Source organism: Schistocerca americana, chromosome 8, assembly GCF_021461395.2.
Source record: "Schistocerca americana isolate TAMUIC-IGC-003095 chromosome 8, iqSchAmer2.1, whole genome shotgun sequence".
In the NCBI taxonomy this organism is placed as follows: Eukaryota; Metazoa; Arthropoda; class Insecta; order Orthoptera; family Acrididae; genus Schistocerca; species Schistocerca americana.
The window spans coordinates 369,735,029-369,751,167 of NC_060126.1; the positions used below are offsets into that span (position 1 = coordinate 369,735,029).

The 16,139-nt window shown below is 46.4% G+C and overlaps 1 protein-coding gene across 1 annotated transcript in view; it reads right to left on the reverse strand.

Moving 5' to 3' along the window:
* LOC124545856 overlaps positions 1-16,139 on the reverse strand; it is a 1,204,377-nt gene that overhangs the window by 724,972 nt on the left and 463,266 nt on the right. The window lies entirely within an intron of this gene.

Here is a 16,139-nt window from a genome sequence, read left to right on the forward strand (position 1 = left end):
ACGGGCACGTGCACCTTCCGCCGACCACTGGCGACAACATCGATGTGCTGTGGAGACCTCACGCCCCACGTGTTGAGCAATTCGGCGGTACGTCCACCCGGCCTCCCGCATGCCCACTATACGCCCTCGCTCAAAGTCCGCCAACTGCACATACGGTTCACGTTCACGCTGTCGCGGCATGCTACCAGTGTTAAAGACTGCGATGGAGTTCCGTATGCCACGGCAAACTGGCTGACACTGACGGCGGCGGTGCACAAATGCTGCGCAGCTAGCGCCATTCGACGGCCAACACCGCGGTTCCTGGTGTGTGTGCTGTGCCGTGCGTGTGATCATTGCTTGTACAGCCCTCTCGCAGTGTCCGGAGCAAGTATGGTGGGTCTGATACACCGGTGTCAATGTGTTCTTTTTTCCATTTCCAGGAGTGTAGAAGTGGTTTATAAGCCGCTTGTTCACCCGATTCTTGAACATTGTTCATCTATCTGGGATCCCTGTCAGGTAGTACTGATAGAGGAGACAGAGAAGATCCAACGAAGAGCGGGTTGTTTCGTCACGGGATCGTTTAGGTGGCAAGAGAGCGTTACGGAGGCGCTAAGCAAACTCCACTGGCAGACGTTACAAGAGAGGCGTTGTGCGTCACGGAGATTTTTGCTACTGAAATTTCGGGACAGCACTTTTCAGGAGGAGTCGGACAACGTATTACTCCCCCCCCCCCCCCCCACATACATCTCGCGTATTGACCAGGAGGAGAAAATTTGAGAAATTAGAGCCAATACAGAGGCTTACCGACAATCATTCTTCCCACGCACTATTCGCGAGTGCAACAGGGCTGGAGGGATCAGATAGTGGTACTGGAAGTACCCACCGCCACACACCATTAGGTGGCGGAGTATGATGTAGATGTGGATGTAGATGAGATCACTTTGGGCCACAATGCAATTCGAAAATGACGTTCAGAGTGACAGTGCGCAGGGCGGCAATTGCTATAGTGTCAAATGATTTAGCACAATGAGGAATTATTCAGTTGATCTTGAAAACAAACGTCCTCTCTGGTGCTCAATAGAAACCAACATTTTTGGTGTGTTACAATAATTATCACATTTTTTTTACAACGTATACACAAGTATGTGATCATATATAAGATGGCAGGGTAGAGAAACAGGAATGATATAATTGAATCACGGACCCATGTCTGGGATAGGACTGCGCTTGGCTATCTCCGTTTTTTGATGCAGTGGCACTAACCTCACATCACAGACGCCAGCTGAGGGCCAGGTGTGGGTAGATCTGAACTCCTTAGGGTTGCTGCAAACAAATGTGTAGCTTACAAAACTGTTGTGTGACACTGGTAAAACTGCCTAGAGCGTATCGACTATTAGGTATTGAATGACTTTGAGAAGTTCCTTCCGCCTCCTCCAAGTAGCATCTTTGGCGTAGCGCGAAATCCTATTGGCGACTGCGGCCAGTGTCCAGTGTCCAAACTTCCTCACTCGGTAGCGTTTCCTGGCCGACCTGGATTAATCTTCTACACTACCATACTTTTAAATCGATCTTAATATGCGGTGGCGAAGTCGTTTTGACCACTAACTGGGTTAGAATTGCCACTATCACTAAACCATTAATAAAGTCCCTATAGCAGTCCAACAACTCCCAGACCCAGCCACTAGGTTGGAAAACTTGCACCGTAAATACTCACTACACCGCCTGCAGCTTGTAATCTAGTCCGAAAAGAAAACATGAGAACATTCCAAAAGAAATATGGAGAAAGAGACACAACAACAATGCACTTCAAGTACCCACGCGAACGAGTGATACGTATTGTCCTCAGTTAGCTCCACTTTTTGCTATGCAGCTTCTTAGCGCCGACTGCGCATGCGCTTACAAAACTGCAACACTTGACTAGAAAACCAGAAGAATAATCAGAATTCCATGCCCGCTCGAGGAAACGGAATAGCAAACTCTTTCAAATATGTTCTTGCTAGTATAACGACTTTTATTGATCAATGAGGCTACCTGACTTCCAACTTGATATACAAACGATTTTAAAACATGAATTCCGTCCCAAACAGACCGCAAAATCTGTCGGCCGGCTCCCGATTTCGTGAGCCCCTGAAGTCCTTTATGAAACTGTTTTAACAACTACGCCTATAAGCCAGTCAACCGCAGTACTCAGACATTTTCACTAGCCATTTCCTGGGATTTTCATTGGTCATTTCCTGGTTCCGCTAATGGTTTTCCTCAGCAAAGTGCTGCTTTCTGCCGAGGCTTCTCAAAAGTGTATTTCCAACAGGAGCCGGCAGAAATACGTCGTCACGGGAAAATCGCTTTCCCTTCTGCCAGCAATTAGAAGCATTACAGGCCATCATCCCCAGGCAGAAAACGCCTCCTTCTGCACTATACAAAAACCGGCTCTGGCGTTTTCTTAATGGCGAATAACTGTACCATTTTATAATCACGAGAAACACTCCCGTATCGCAACATCTCATTCTTCATTCTTCACTGTTGGCACTACATCTAATGGCAGGTAACATTCTTCGGGCGTTCACCAAACCTAAACCCTCCCACTGGATTGCTCCACATCAGGAGTTTTCCGTCATCTACTATTCAGTGGCGTCGCTGTTTAGTTTTCGTAAGCCTCGCTTAGCACTGATTAAAGGAATGTTTGGCTGATGAGGGCTGCTCTACCGTCGTACCCCATTATTTGTAATTCCCTAGGCACAGCAGTTGTTCTAACTCAACTGGTGGCAGCGCCTTGGAACTCACAAATGACTCCTTCCGCTAATTTCGTGTGATTCTTTACAACCGCCCCAGCAATACTAGACGGTCGCTGTCCGTCAGCACATGAGATCTGCGTGGTCTGCTGTGGTTGTTCCTCTGCGTTTCCACTTCGCAGTCATTTCGCCAACAGTCGACTTGGGCCCCATTAGAAATGTTGAAATTGCCGTGATGGAATTGTTCTCAGGTAACATCGAACGAATGTTCGGAGTCATCGAGCGCTCCTGACCGACCCATTATGCTGTACCTGCTTCCCTACTGACAACACAACATTCCCCGCTTCCTTCTATACTGGCAGGTACACCTCTCGTAATATCTACAAGGGCATTGACTAATAAACGCAACAAAATTTTGTCCCAACCAATTTAGGTTGAAAAAACGCGGAATTTGTTGTTGGACATCGAGAATATTCCCGCTTCTGCCCCTATAGTACCATGAAGTTACGACAGGTGGCGGCGCTATACGTTGCCTTCAAAATGGCGTCTATAACGAGGTGTGTTCCAAGCAGAGGGCTGTCATGGAGTTTCTTTTGGCGGGAAATCAGGGCATCGCAGATATTGATAGGCGCTTGCAGAATGTCTACGGAGACATGGCAGTGAACAAAAGCAAGGTGAGTCGTTGGGCGAGGCACCTGACGTCATCGTAACAATGTCGAGCAAATCTGTCCCATCTCCCGCGTGCCGGCCGGCAGCACACTGGTGTGACTCCTGCAAGGACACACCCTTTCGAGGTGCTCGACGGATCACAATCAAACACTTCGCTGCACATCTGGACGTCTCTCTTGGTAGTGCTCACAAAGCTTCAGTGGACTGTTCTTCGTCATCCATCCCACACCTTACGACTACCAACTGGTTGGCCCAATGAAAAACGTGCTTCGCGGGAAGAAGTACGGGGACGATGGGGGCGTTACTGATGCAGCAAGCAGTTGGCTCCGACGTCGACCAGTAGAGTTGCACCATGCGGCCATGCAGGACCTCCCAGTAAGTTGGCGGAAGGCCATCGCATTGAACGGAGATTATGTCGAGAAACAGGCTCGTGTAGCCAAAAGAGTGGGCAATAACATGGTGTACTGGAATCCTCAATAAAACCAATCTGCTTTCAGAAAACAGATATTGTGTTACTTGTTGAACGCCTCTCTCAGTTGTCAATTTTGCATTGCATCGGATACTTTTGAATAGATAGTGTACGTTACCAACGCTATCGAGCTGCTGTCTGGCCTGCAGATAGTTCGATTTTGTCGCGCTTCTCGTAATGTAACAAATTTTATCAGACAAGTTTTACTCGTTGTCTTAAGGCGACGTTGCGGGCACCCCTTCTTCGACTCGCGTCGAGCACCGCTTGTTACATGATCGACGAGCATGCTGCCTTGTCCTATAATGATCTTCGCCTTCTGTTAACCCTCAGCCCACAAGGTGGATTGGAAGGACGTTGCTGGCCGGAGTGGCCTACCCGTTCTAGGCGCTATAGTCTGGAACCGCGCGACCGCTATGGTCGCAGGTTCGAATCCTGCCTCGGTCATGGATGTGTGTGATGTCCTTAGGTTAGTTAGGTTTAAGTAGTTCTAAGTTCTAGGGGACTGATGACCTCAGCAGTTGAGTCCCATAGTGCTCAGAGCCATTTGAACCATTTTGGAAGGACGTTGACAACAAGATCGCGTGGTGGAATCCCACCCGGGTAGTACGTACCACGGACCAGGCGACCCCTCCAATACAGTGAACGTGGCGGACTAGGACACATTAGCTGGGGTAAGACCTGAGGTACATCTCGCAAGCGCACCACGAAAAATACAGCGGGCGTGTGATTTTCCACCCACCTTAACAGAGGAGACCACTTCGCTGATATCGTCAGCGCCACCAGTTGGTTACGGTTCTGGCGGAAGCCGGTTGCACGCTCGGTGGGACAGGCCGTCGAACCTGGGGACGGTCCGCGCAGCCGGCGGTATGCGGGGTGGGAGCAGAGTGGGCCGGAGAGCCAGGTGCCGCCATTAATCCCGGCCGCGTGTGTAAATCCAGCGCCGGATACTGTTACGCAATTTGTGCGGCTCGCCGGCCGACGACGGCGCCGCTGCACGGCTCTCCGTCAAAACAAATCGGCCGCGACGTGCCGCAGAGGTCGCCCGCCGCAGCAATAGCCACCACTCGCTAAGCTACAGTGCGTGCGAAGCGGTTACGGGACGGCGGCGCCAAGAAATGCACCTCACGAAGCGTGAGCTGCTTGGGATTCTAATTGTCACCTCTGTGTCCTCTAGACACCGGAACGTTCACAATTTCGGGGTGGTACCGACGTCAGCAGCAATTGGGTCCTGAAACAATTCAATGGCGAAAGTTGAAAATTTATGCCGGACCGGGACTCGAACCCAGGATTCACCATTAACGCGAGCAAATGAGGTAAATGCACAGGCAAGCTGCTTCGTAGTGTGCGATAAATTGAGAATCTGGGTCGGGCGTGAAGTGTTCTCGGATAGCCGAAGCGGTTAACGTTCCGTTCGCGTAAAGCAGGAAATCCGGGTTCGAGTAACGGTCCGACACAAATTTTCAACTTCCGCCATTGAATAATTTTAATGCCCAATTGCGGCTGACGTCGATATCTCTCTCAAACGTTGATACTTATGGGCCGCTATAAATGAAAATAAAAAAGAAACACGTTTAGTTTGTTCTATTGGAGATGTCCGACAGAACAGACACCACATATATACATTACAGCCGGAACGTTCCCTTCGCCTCTTCCTCTGAGTTAATAAAGGCTACCAGCAATAGCACGCGAAACGTTTCTCTCTGTTTGCTTCTGTCCACAGTCCTACAATATTTTAGACAGATTTCCGTCTGGATACTGAATTTACTGGCCGCGATAGCGAATTCAGCTTATTATACCATTTCTGAGGTATAGATGAGGTACGTCACGGTATCATTCCGTTTAAGGGAACACTGTCCTCGTACCAGTCTACATTTATACAGGGTGGTCCACTGATCGTGACAGGGCCAAATATCCCACGAAATAAGCGTCACACGAAAAATCTACAAAGAACGAAACCTGTCTAGCTTGAAGGGGGAACCAGATGGCGCTATGGTTGGCTCGCTAGATGGCGCTGCCATAGGTCAAACGGATATCAACAGCGTTTTTTGAAATAGGAACCCCCATTTTTTATTACATATTCGTGTAGTACGTAAAGAAATATGAATGTTTTAGTTAGATCACTTTTTTCGTTTTGTGATAGATGGCGCAGTAATAGTCACAAACATATGACTCACAATTTCAGACGAACAGTTGGTAGCAGGTAGCTTTTTTAAATTAAAATACAGAACGTAGGTACGTTTGAACATTTTATTTCGGTTGTTCCAATGTGATACATGTACCTTTGTGAACTTATCATTTCTGATAACGCATGCTGTTACAGCGTGATTACCTGTAAATACCACATTAATGCAATAAATGCTCAAAACCATGTCCGTCAACCTCAATGTATTTGGCAATACGTGTAACGACATTCCTCTCAACAGCGTGTAGTTCGCCTTCCGTAATGTTCGCACATGCACTGACAATGCGCTGACGCATGTTGTCAGGCGTTGTCGGTGGTTCACGATAGAAAATATCCTTCAACTTCCCCCCACAGAAAGAAATCCGGGGACGTCAGATCCAGTGAACGTGCGGGCCATGGGACGGTGCTTCGACGACCAATCTACCTGTCATGAAATATGCTCTTCAATACCGCTTCAACCGCATGCGAGCTATGTGTCGGACATCCATCACGTTGGAAGTACATTGCCATTCTGCCATGCAGTGAAACGCAGTAACATCGGTAGAACATTACGTAGGAAATCAGCATACATTGCACCATTTAGATTGCCATCGATAAAATGGGGGGAAATTATCCTTCCTCCCATAATGCTGCAGCATACATTAACCCGCCAAGGTCGCTGATGTTCCACTTGTCGCAGCCATCGTGAATTTTCCGTTGCCCAATAATACATATTATGCTGGTTTACGTTAATGCTATTGGTGAATGACGTTTCGTCGCTAAATAGAACGCATGCAAAAAATCTGTCATCGTCTCGTAATTTCTCTTGTGCCCAGTGGCAGAACAGTACACGACGTTCAAATTCGTCGCCATGCAATTCCTGGTGCATAGAAATATGGTACGGGGGCAGTCGATGTTGATGTAGCATTCTCAACACCGACGTTTGTCTGCTACTGATGTGCGGCTTAGCCGCGACAGCAGCTAAAACACCTGCTTGGGCATCATCATTTGTTGCGGGTAGTGGCTGACGTTTCATATGTGGCTGAACACTTCCTGTTTCTTTAAATAACGTAACTATCCGGATGATGTCCAGGATACCGAACAGCATACATAGCACACGCCCGTTGGGCATTTCGATCACAATAGCCATACATCAACACGATATGGACCTTTACCGCAAATGGTAAACGGTCCGTTTTAACACGGGAAATGTATCACGAAGCAAATACCGTCCGCACTGGTGGAATGTCACGTGATACCACGCACTTATACTCGCCAGGAATCGAGCCCGGAACGCAATCTGGAATAAGCGACGCAGATCACTAGATCACGGGCGGCCGATACTTGAAGTGGTATCACTGAAGTGACTCTCAAGCGGAACAAAAGAGGAGGACTTGGGCAGCTCCACTTCGAGCGAAAGGTGAAGTGCTGGCTATAAACCTCAGGAGACCGTGGCGGAGGTAAATACGGTGGCGGTACTTAATTCTGGACGAATGCCACGACGCGCGCGCGGGCTTTGACGCTTCGCAGAACTGAGAGGGCGGCGCTCAAAGCGTCCGGCAGCCCATTGCAACCACCTGCGCAAACAGCGGCGTGTCGCGGTCCCAGCCCGCCGACTGTCCTGTCCTGTCCTGTGCTGTGCTGCCTGGCATGAACAGCACACAGCGGGCGGGACGTCTCTGTACCGAGAGAGAGGCAGAGAGATTTACGGCCGCCGTGTCACCGGCCGCCATCGACGCGCCCATTTACCATCATATGAATGCGAGTCAAAGAACTTTCTGCTGGCGGAGGCGTACTGTTAAAAAATGGTTCAAATGGCTCTGAGCGCTATGGGACGTAACATCTGCGGTCATCAGTCCCGTGGAGCTTAGAACTACTTAAACCTAACTAACCTAAGGACATCACACACACCCATGCCCGAGGCAGGATTCGAATCTGTGACCGTAGCGGTCGCGCGGTTCCGGACTGAAGCGCCTAGATTCGCCCGGCCACATTAGGCGTAGTGTGCTGGGCGAGCAAACGAACCAACTCCAGGGGGCGCAGTGGTTAAAACACAGCGATCGGTTTCGATAAATTCAAAGCACCATCCAAACATTCTGATCCAACTTCTCCATAGTTTCCTGAAATCGTTTCAGGTTGAAACTGTTCCCCTAACAGATCACAGCATACTATCAATTGAATTAATTTCACTGAAGCGAAATCTTTTGTTTCTGTCCTTTATTGTGTATCTACAAAGAATCGACATGTTATTTTCTTTTGGAAGGGTTATTGTTAGAGACAGAGGGTAGCCCCCTCCCCTCCGTCCTCGTATCGCGACGAATTTTCTGTACCGTTTCTGTCAGCGTGTAGAGTACAACAGATGCACAAGTCTGGTACCATTTAGTAAGTGTTTGCGTAAAGCGGAATTCTGGCATCCGCCACGTAGAATGTGGGAAACCGCCTTGAAACCACTTCCAGTCTTGGCGGCACATCTACAATTACCTACTGGTCTGTTGAATGGGTAACAAAAGCAGACCTCACAGATTAACTATCAGTTAACAACAGTTTATTGATAATTTGATTACAGTGATTTGCAGTGTTACAGTATCTCCCTTATATTTACAATACCGCCGCTTAGCAAGCCCCTGAAGTGGACCAGTACCCGTCCCCATTACGAGGGAGTGGGTGAGGACTCCACTATTTGTTCAATGAGTGCCTATTTTGCAATAAATACAATTTCGATTCTCAAGTACAACTTTTAAACTAATATTTACTAACTACTGGTGCTCTCTAATTTAAGTACCCACCATCAGAGCACCATTAACAACTTAGTGACATCCTGGTGGAAGACTATGATGCAAGCTATCGTCATGAACCTTTCACCTCCTCCCAAACCCTTGATTGCCGGACGCTGTGACCGAGCGGCTGTAGGCGCTTCAGTCCGGAACCGCGCTGCTGCTCTGGTCGCAGGTTCGAATCCTGCCACGGGCACGGAAGTGTGTGATGTCCTTAGGTTAAAGTATTTCTAAGTCTAGGGGACTGATGACCTTAGATGTTAAGTCCCCTAGTGCTTAGAGCCATTTGAACCATTTGAAACCCTTGATTACGTAAACTGGGGAAGTCACCAAGCTTTCACATCCTTAACATCGTTCGCTTTCCTTGTCACACTGGGTTTTGTACCGGTCCCACGCGTGACCGGCAACGCCATTGCCCGGCCTGATCACGGTAGACGGATTCACAATCTGCTTAACTTTATGTTTTACAGTTGCCGCTGATATGAGCCTAACTGCACACAATTCCTTTTTCGCCTAATTTTCGCCACGCTCTCTTGTTCTTTTTGGTTCTAAAGCTGGGCGTGAGACGAAATAACGTGCACTGAAGTACTGAAACCCTTGTATTCGTACCCATCTGGGCGGGACACCGGACATCATCGTTAATCCGCCGGGCGGTTTAGAGGTAATGGAGATGAAGTCAATGAAGATGCAGTGACATAAAATGATAACGGTGCAGTAACGCTAGGAAATTCTGACCTCCAGTACAATGAAAATGTGATGACGGATGAAAATTTGTGACAGACTGTGACTCGATCACTGATTCCTTTCTTTTCGCTGTAAGAAGCCTTAAGCTTTAAGTTATGGGAGCAGCCTCCGTACCTGGCTCAAACTGTCATTGTATTACTTCTGAAGGAACATAGATGGTTCTCCATTCTGGACCTGGACCACTAGAAGATATGAGGTAAGATCCCATGGGACCAAACTGCAGAGGCCATCGGCCCCTAGGCTTAACACTACTTAATCTAACTTACGGGGAGTTAGAACTTTTTTTCAGATTTTGAGGTTTTTATCTCATTATAAAATTTGCAATTTTCCGAATTCCGTGGGAAACATTTTTTTTTATTTTTTACATATAATCTACACCGGTTGACAATGTTAAATTTTTTACGTGCATTTCTTCAAGATCTAATAAAATTGATAATTTTTTTTACATAAAAAAGGCTGTGGATAGCTGTTTTATAAAGGTCATGTCCAGAACAGGATGGGCACCAGGCTCAGAAAGTTGAAACAAAGTTAAGAAACTTTCTGACGGTAAAACCGTAAGAGGCAGGCTGGCAGACAAAATTATTGATGAACTACAGAAGTATTATGGGAAGGCCATTAGAAACAATACTGAGGATTTGTTGAAAATGAAGCAGGCAGTATGTGCTACCTTCTTCCACAAACTGTCAACTGATGTAAAACCAGTACACCACCTTTGCCCTCCTGGACCTGGTTCATGGTGCAATTACCGCAATGCCCAGTACTGAAGCAGTCCATACAGCCATAAACGTTCCTTCCCAGCAGCAGTCATGGATATCATAAAACCTATTTACAGAGACCTGGCAAATCCTGAATGATTGAAGAAGTGTCTGCATGGTCAGACTCAAAATCCCAATGAGTGGTTCAATAATCTTATATGGACTCGCTTAGCAAAAATTGTTTTTATTGGAATGAAGACACTAAAGTGGGGGGCCAGCGATGCTGTTATTGCTTTTATTGATGGCCACATTTGTAGGGTGAAAGAGCGACAGCATTTGGGAATTAATTCTGGAGCAAACTGCATCAGAGAACTTGAACGGATGGACAAGGTTCGCATTGATCAAGCAGAGTATGCAGCACAGTTGGCCACTAAGGAGTCCAGAAAGAAGAAAAGAAGAAGAAACTTGGAAAACTATTAAGAGGATGATGTACAGTATGGTGCAGGGTGCTTCTGAGTGACTAAAAATGAAAAAAAAAAATTATGCCCATATTAAGTGAGTTAGAGTCTTCTGAAACTTTAGAAGCCGTTCCTTTGCATTTTTCCCTAAATTTCAGAAACCATTTCGAGTAGAGTATTCAAATTTTCATGGAGTAATAACATACGTATCCTGAGTCTACTGAAATAAAAGACGTACATAATGTTATGTATAAATGAAATTATTTAGGATAAATGCACACCAAATTTTAATTGTTTATTTAAAGAATGGTATTTCCGAAAGCATTGACTGAAATGCAATTATTTTAGTTCGGTAGACTCAGAACATACAGTTTGATGTCCTGTAAAAATTTCATGTCAATGGCTATAGTGGTTCTTGAAATACAGTGAAGCCAAGTCACTAAATTTAAAATTGTCGGGATAGGGCGTTCTAACTCCCCTTAAACTAACTGACGCTAAGGACAACACATACATCCATGTCCGAGGGAGGACTCGAACCTCCGACGGGGGGAGCCTTGCGGACCGTGACAAGGCGCCTCTAGATCGCGCGGCTGGACCACTAGAGGAACGAACATAATGGAGCACCGTGGCTCACCCTGCCACAAGAAATAAGTAACATACAAGGGCACTTCAGAAAGTAAGTTTATGTATTATTATGGCGTTCAAGTAACTTCTGCCGAATGCTACAATACACTTCAGGTACATGGCACTATTTTTCAACATAGTCATCAAGTCTCTGTAATCTTTCTACGAATCTCTCAGTGCTTCGACCACAGAAACCCGCTGCTGGTCATCGAGCATCCGAGAACAGCTGTGTGAACTTCCTTGTCGTCGAAAAATCTGCTACTGATGCGAATCAGTCGGTCGAAAGCCTGGCCACTGTCACCTGTAGGCGATACGATGGCCTTCCTTCCCCATCAGCATCAGCCACTTCCGTGAGGCCTTGGTCAAATGGATGGCTCTATTTCAATACGGCTGGACTCGACAGTGCATTTGCTCTATTTAAAACCATAGTTGTATGCCGACTGTGCGTGCAGTTTAAATGTTTTGCCTACAATAATCGTGCAGTCCTCCGTACTTCAATTTTTGGGTAGGTTTCCAGTAGCCGTGACGTTCACTCATTCCCCTGGTATCATGGGTTACTATGTTTATGTACACGTGCCACTAAGGCAGGAGTGTAGTACAAGTGGTTGACGAGTATGGAACGCCGTTTTCTTTCGTGTCTACAAACATACGTACATCGAATAAAGTAGACACGGTGATTGTGTAAAATCACGAGGATATTCGTAAGCACTTGAAAATGGCACATCGCCGAAATTAGCCGTTGTTGTGAAATGAGTGACTGTGATCGTAATACAGCCAAGGTGGAAAATGAAATTTGTGAGTGTTGTATGCGATTGGAATGAACTTACTCTTTTCAATCCTTGTCCTGTTCGAGCTTCAGTTTCAGCACCATATTCACCAACGGTATGTTAAACTGTTATGTTTCTTTAACCCTTTCTTAAATGAGTATAATTAACACATAATGCCCCAATTTCGCAATGCAGCGCGAATAATGAAAATCTGTGCCATTCAGCCTGATTAACTCCTTGAATACTTCTTAGCCAATAATTCCATTTGACTTTAGTTAACTGCAGTGTTAGGAAAGCTAAATTGTGTTTATAAAAGAAAAGTTACAGGTTCTATGGGGTGTATGGCTTGCTGCCGTAAAGAACAGTAAAAAGGATACAACGTATATTACAGAATAAAACAGAGAGTGTAAGCCTGAGGCACAATTATACGTAGTTCCTCGTGAATTTCCTAACTACTTTGTGTGTGCCACGCACTAGTACTGGGCAAATGCAAATGCAACGGGAGAAGCAGCATTGCGGATTCAATCTGTCCAGTAATTCGCCGTGAAATTGCCTATGTCGCGCCACGAAACGCCTCAAATATCTTTAAGAGCCTTTCCTGTGACGACATAAACGACGTTTCAGATCCGCCTCATATCTATGGAGTGAGCCGCGAAACGAAGGCAAAGAATGCGGCTTTTTTTCTCAATTCTTCAATCTTGAGATTTCAAGACTGGCCAGAATAAGTATATTTTAGAATACGTCTATAATATCTCCGTTACAGTTTCAGTCATTATGACTCTGTCGGATAATGTAAAATTTTCTTGTACAGTATGGATTGCTGACGAGGGGGAATTGTACCTCCTGAGTATCATTGGACGCACATCGTAACAAACAGCCGTGAACTGTGCTGTGTGGAAATATGCGGTAATTGTGAGCGAGTTCAGAAACAGCAAAAGAAGAAAAATATTTATGAGTGTGAGAAAGAAAGAAAAGGCATGGATTGCTACCAGCCGTCCCTGAATTCGCTAGAGATTATCTGGACAGCATGAAATAAAAACAGTGGACATATTATTAGTGTTTGCGGCACAGACTCAAACGCGGTTTCCGAGTGATAAAAGTTGGAACAGGTGCAGCTGTGAGCTCTCCAAGTTCCCACCGAGAGTCGTTTAAAATCACCATTGTGTTATATTCGACGAGCACCAGGAAGGGAAACTGCTGCCAGAACTCATTACCTGTGTCGAAGAAGTGAAAAGAACTAAAGTGTACATGCACGTTATCCACAGGGAAATACATATCGTATTAAGTTTATAAGTACTGTCGGCATCACGCATACCTAAGATTGCGCGAACTGCTTTCTTACGCTGTCAGCGGCGGCGATTTCATGGAATTTCTTTGGGTTTAACTCGTAAATTAGCATGTTCTAAATTCTAGAATCCGGCAAGGTAAGCAGAGAGGACTCGCATACCTGTGTGGTCTGCCGCGTGGCTGCCAATCAAAGTCAGACGTTCCAGACCCGAGACTATGCTTAAAACAGGGCTGGTGTGACAATTTAAAGGCCTTAAGGAGTACCCAAAAATGGCTCTAAGCACTATGGGACTTAACATCTGAGGTCATCAGTCCCCTAGACTTAGAACTACTTAAACCTAACTAACCTGAGGGCATCACACACATCCATGCCCGAGGCAGGATTCGAACCTGCGACAGTAGCAGCAGCGCGGTTCTGGACTGAAGCGCCTAGAACCTCTCGGCCACAACGGCCAGCTAAGGAGTACTCTACACCATTTATCAGTCTCTGTTTCATTATATTGAGTGCGTTATCCAGTCAGCTGTACATTTATTAGTAATAATACCCATTACATACATTACACTTCTTTATCAGTAGTACATCTTTAGCAGTAGTACATTTCAATTTTGTGTATGTTAAATGACAACACATCACCAACAGTGCCCAGCAAAAGAAAGAGCAAAAAAATTTTGTTGTTCAACAATCATAATGAAAATCAGGAAGTTTGTTCTTCCTGAATGTGCCATTTCGTATTGGACCAAGAACACTGTGTCGCTGCAAACAGTTTTTAGGAAGTCACTGGAGCTCTCCAGTCTAATGAGAAAAGTCTCAAATATTTTCCAGTTCTACGAAGAAATGACTGGGAAGGTGTGCAAAATATTAGGTCCATATCGGTGACAACCAGTCATTGGTAGAATTTAGAAACACACATTGAGTTACCATATCGTGACCTCGTAAAGGCCAAAACCTTCTCTGTATGAATCTAGAAGGATAAACGATCATCTTGTGAAACTATTCCGTTCATGAGATACAAGAGAAAAGGTAAGAGCAGGGACTAGGGTGATGCCGTCTTCCTTGACTTCCGATAGGCGCTTGTTGCAGTTCCGCACTCGAGAGTACGGCAACATAATACCAGGTTGGAGTGTGTCTGATCAGCCTTATTACAAGGTTTAGAACTTCCTAGCAGATAAACCTCAGCCGGCCGTTCACAGTGGGGAAAAACATCGTAGACTCGAAAGTAAATACGGAAATAATTTAAAGTAGTGTTGCAGATCACGTTACATATAAATGATCCGGCACATACGGTCGCAAGGTCCAAGAGGCTGGTAACGGGCGATGCTCCCACATGCAGCCAACACTCAACAAATCTCTGCAAGACGCGCAGAGGGCTGGTGCTCGGAGTAGCTACCGGAAGCTAAATAGGCGGGAAGACTGAATATTACCCAACTGTTCACTAACAACTGAAAACCGTCATAAACGTTAACTATCTATGATTGCTTCTTGAGTGACATGAAGTGAAATGCTCATACAAAACTAATTTTAGAAAAAAGGAGATTTCAAGCTGAGACTCACTTGCAGAATTCTAAGGAAATTTAATTCACAAACCGCCTCATTTTGAGTATCCCTCGTCAGTCCGGTTCCCTTGACAGATAGGATGATTAGAGGACATGAAGAACATCCAAAGAACAGCGCAATTCGTCACAGGTTCGTTTAGCAATCGCGAGACCATCGCGGAGATGGAGTCCAACTCCAGTGGCAAACTCCAATAGAGCGACGTTGTGCTTCACGAATAGGTATGCTGTTAAAATTCCGAGCACTTACGTTCCAATGCATTGACAAGAGGCAAAGGACAGTAAACAAAAATAAAAATTGATAGCGTAGAGCCGTTTTCCAGGTGCAGCAATCTCGAATGGAACGTGAAGATAGTAAAGAGTGGTACACGAAGTATCCCCCACCACATACCGTAGGATGGCTTATGGAGTATAGGCATAGATGTAGATGCTGTAGGTATCAGTCCGTCGACGTTCAGCGTTCGTAACGGCAGGGTTAGGGTTGCTCAGTGTCCAGTGTCAGGGTCAAGCGCGCACAAGCAGTGCGGGTTCGCCACAGGGCCCTCTCGAGGTTCCACCTCCGCCCGCTGCCCATGGCCTGGTCTTGTGTGGTCTGCTGTGATGCGCGTAAAAATACCACCGTCGCTGCACCTGCCAGCCCGGTTGGGCTATAAATACTGGCAGGAACTGTACTAGAGCAGGCGCCGGTTCTCGACAATGGCTTGCTATCGCCTGGGCGTATCTGCTCAAGTACCACGCGGAGGAGCTGCCTGTGACCGGTTCAAGGCTGCTGAAGGCGAACTGCCTCTGCGCAAGTCCCCCAGTACTGCTTGGGAGGGATCCTCATTCGCTTCCAGCGAATACTGCCAACTTACAGTGTCTCCAACTGCGCCGGTCGGGGTGGCCGTGCGGTTATAGGCGCGTCAGTCTGGAACCGCGCGGCCGCTACGGTCGCAGGTTCGAATCCTGCCTCGGGCATGGATGTGTGTGATGTCCTTAGGTTAGTTAGGTTTAAGTAGTTCTAAGTTCTAGGGGACTGATGCCTGAGATATAAAGTCCCATAGTGCTCAGAGCCATTTGAACCATTTGAACCAACTGCGTTTCCACGATAGACTCCCGTTAGAAAATTCTCGGAAAGTACAATTCCTCTATCATCAGTCTCGCCATTGGCAAACAAACTCGGTCTTGCAGAAACATAAAAAACTACTCTCCAACTTCTTAATTTGTTACTGACGTTAACGGTGCCTGCTTAA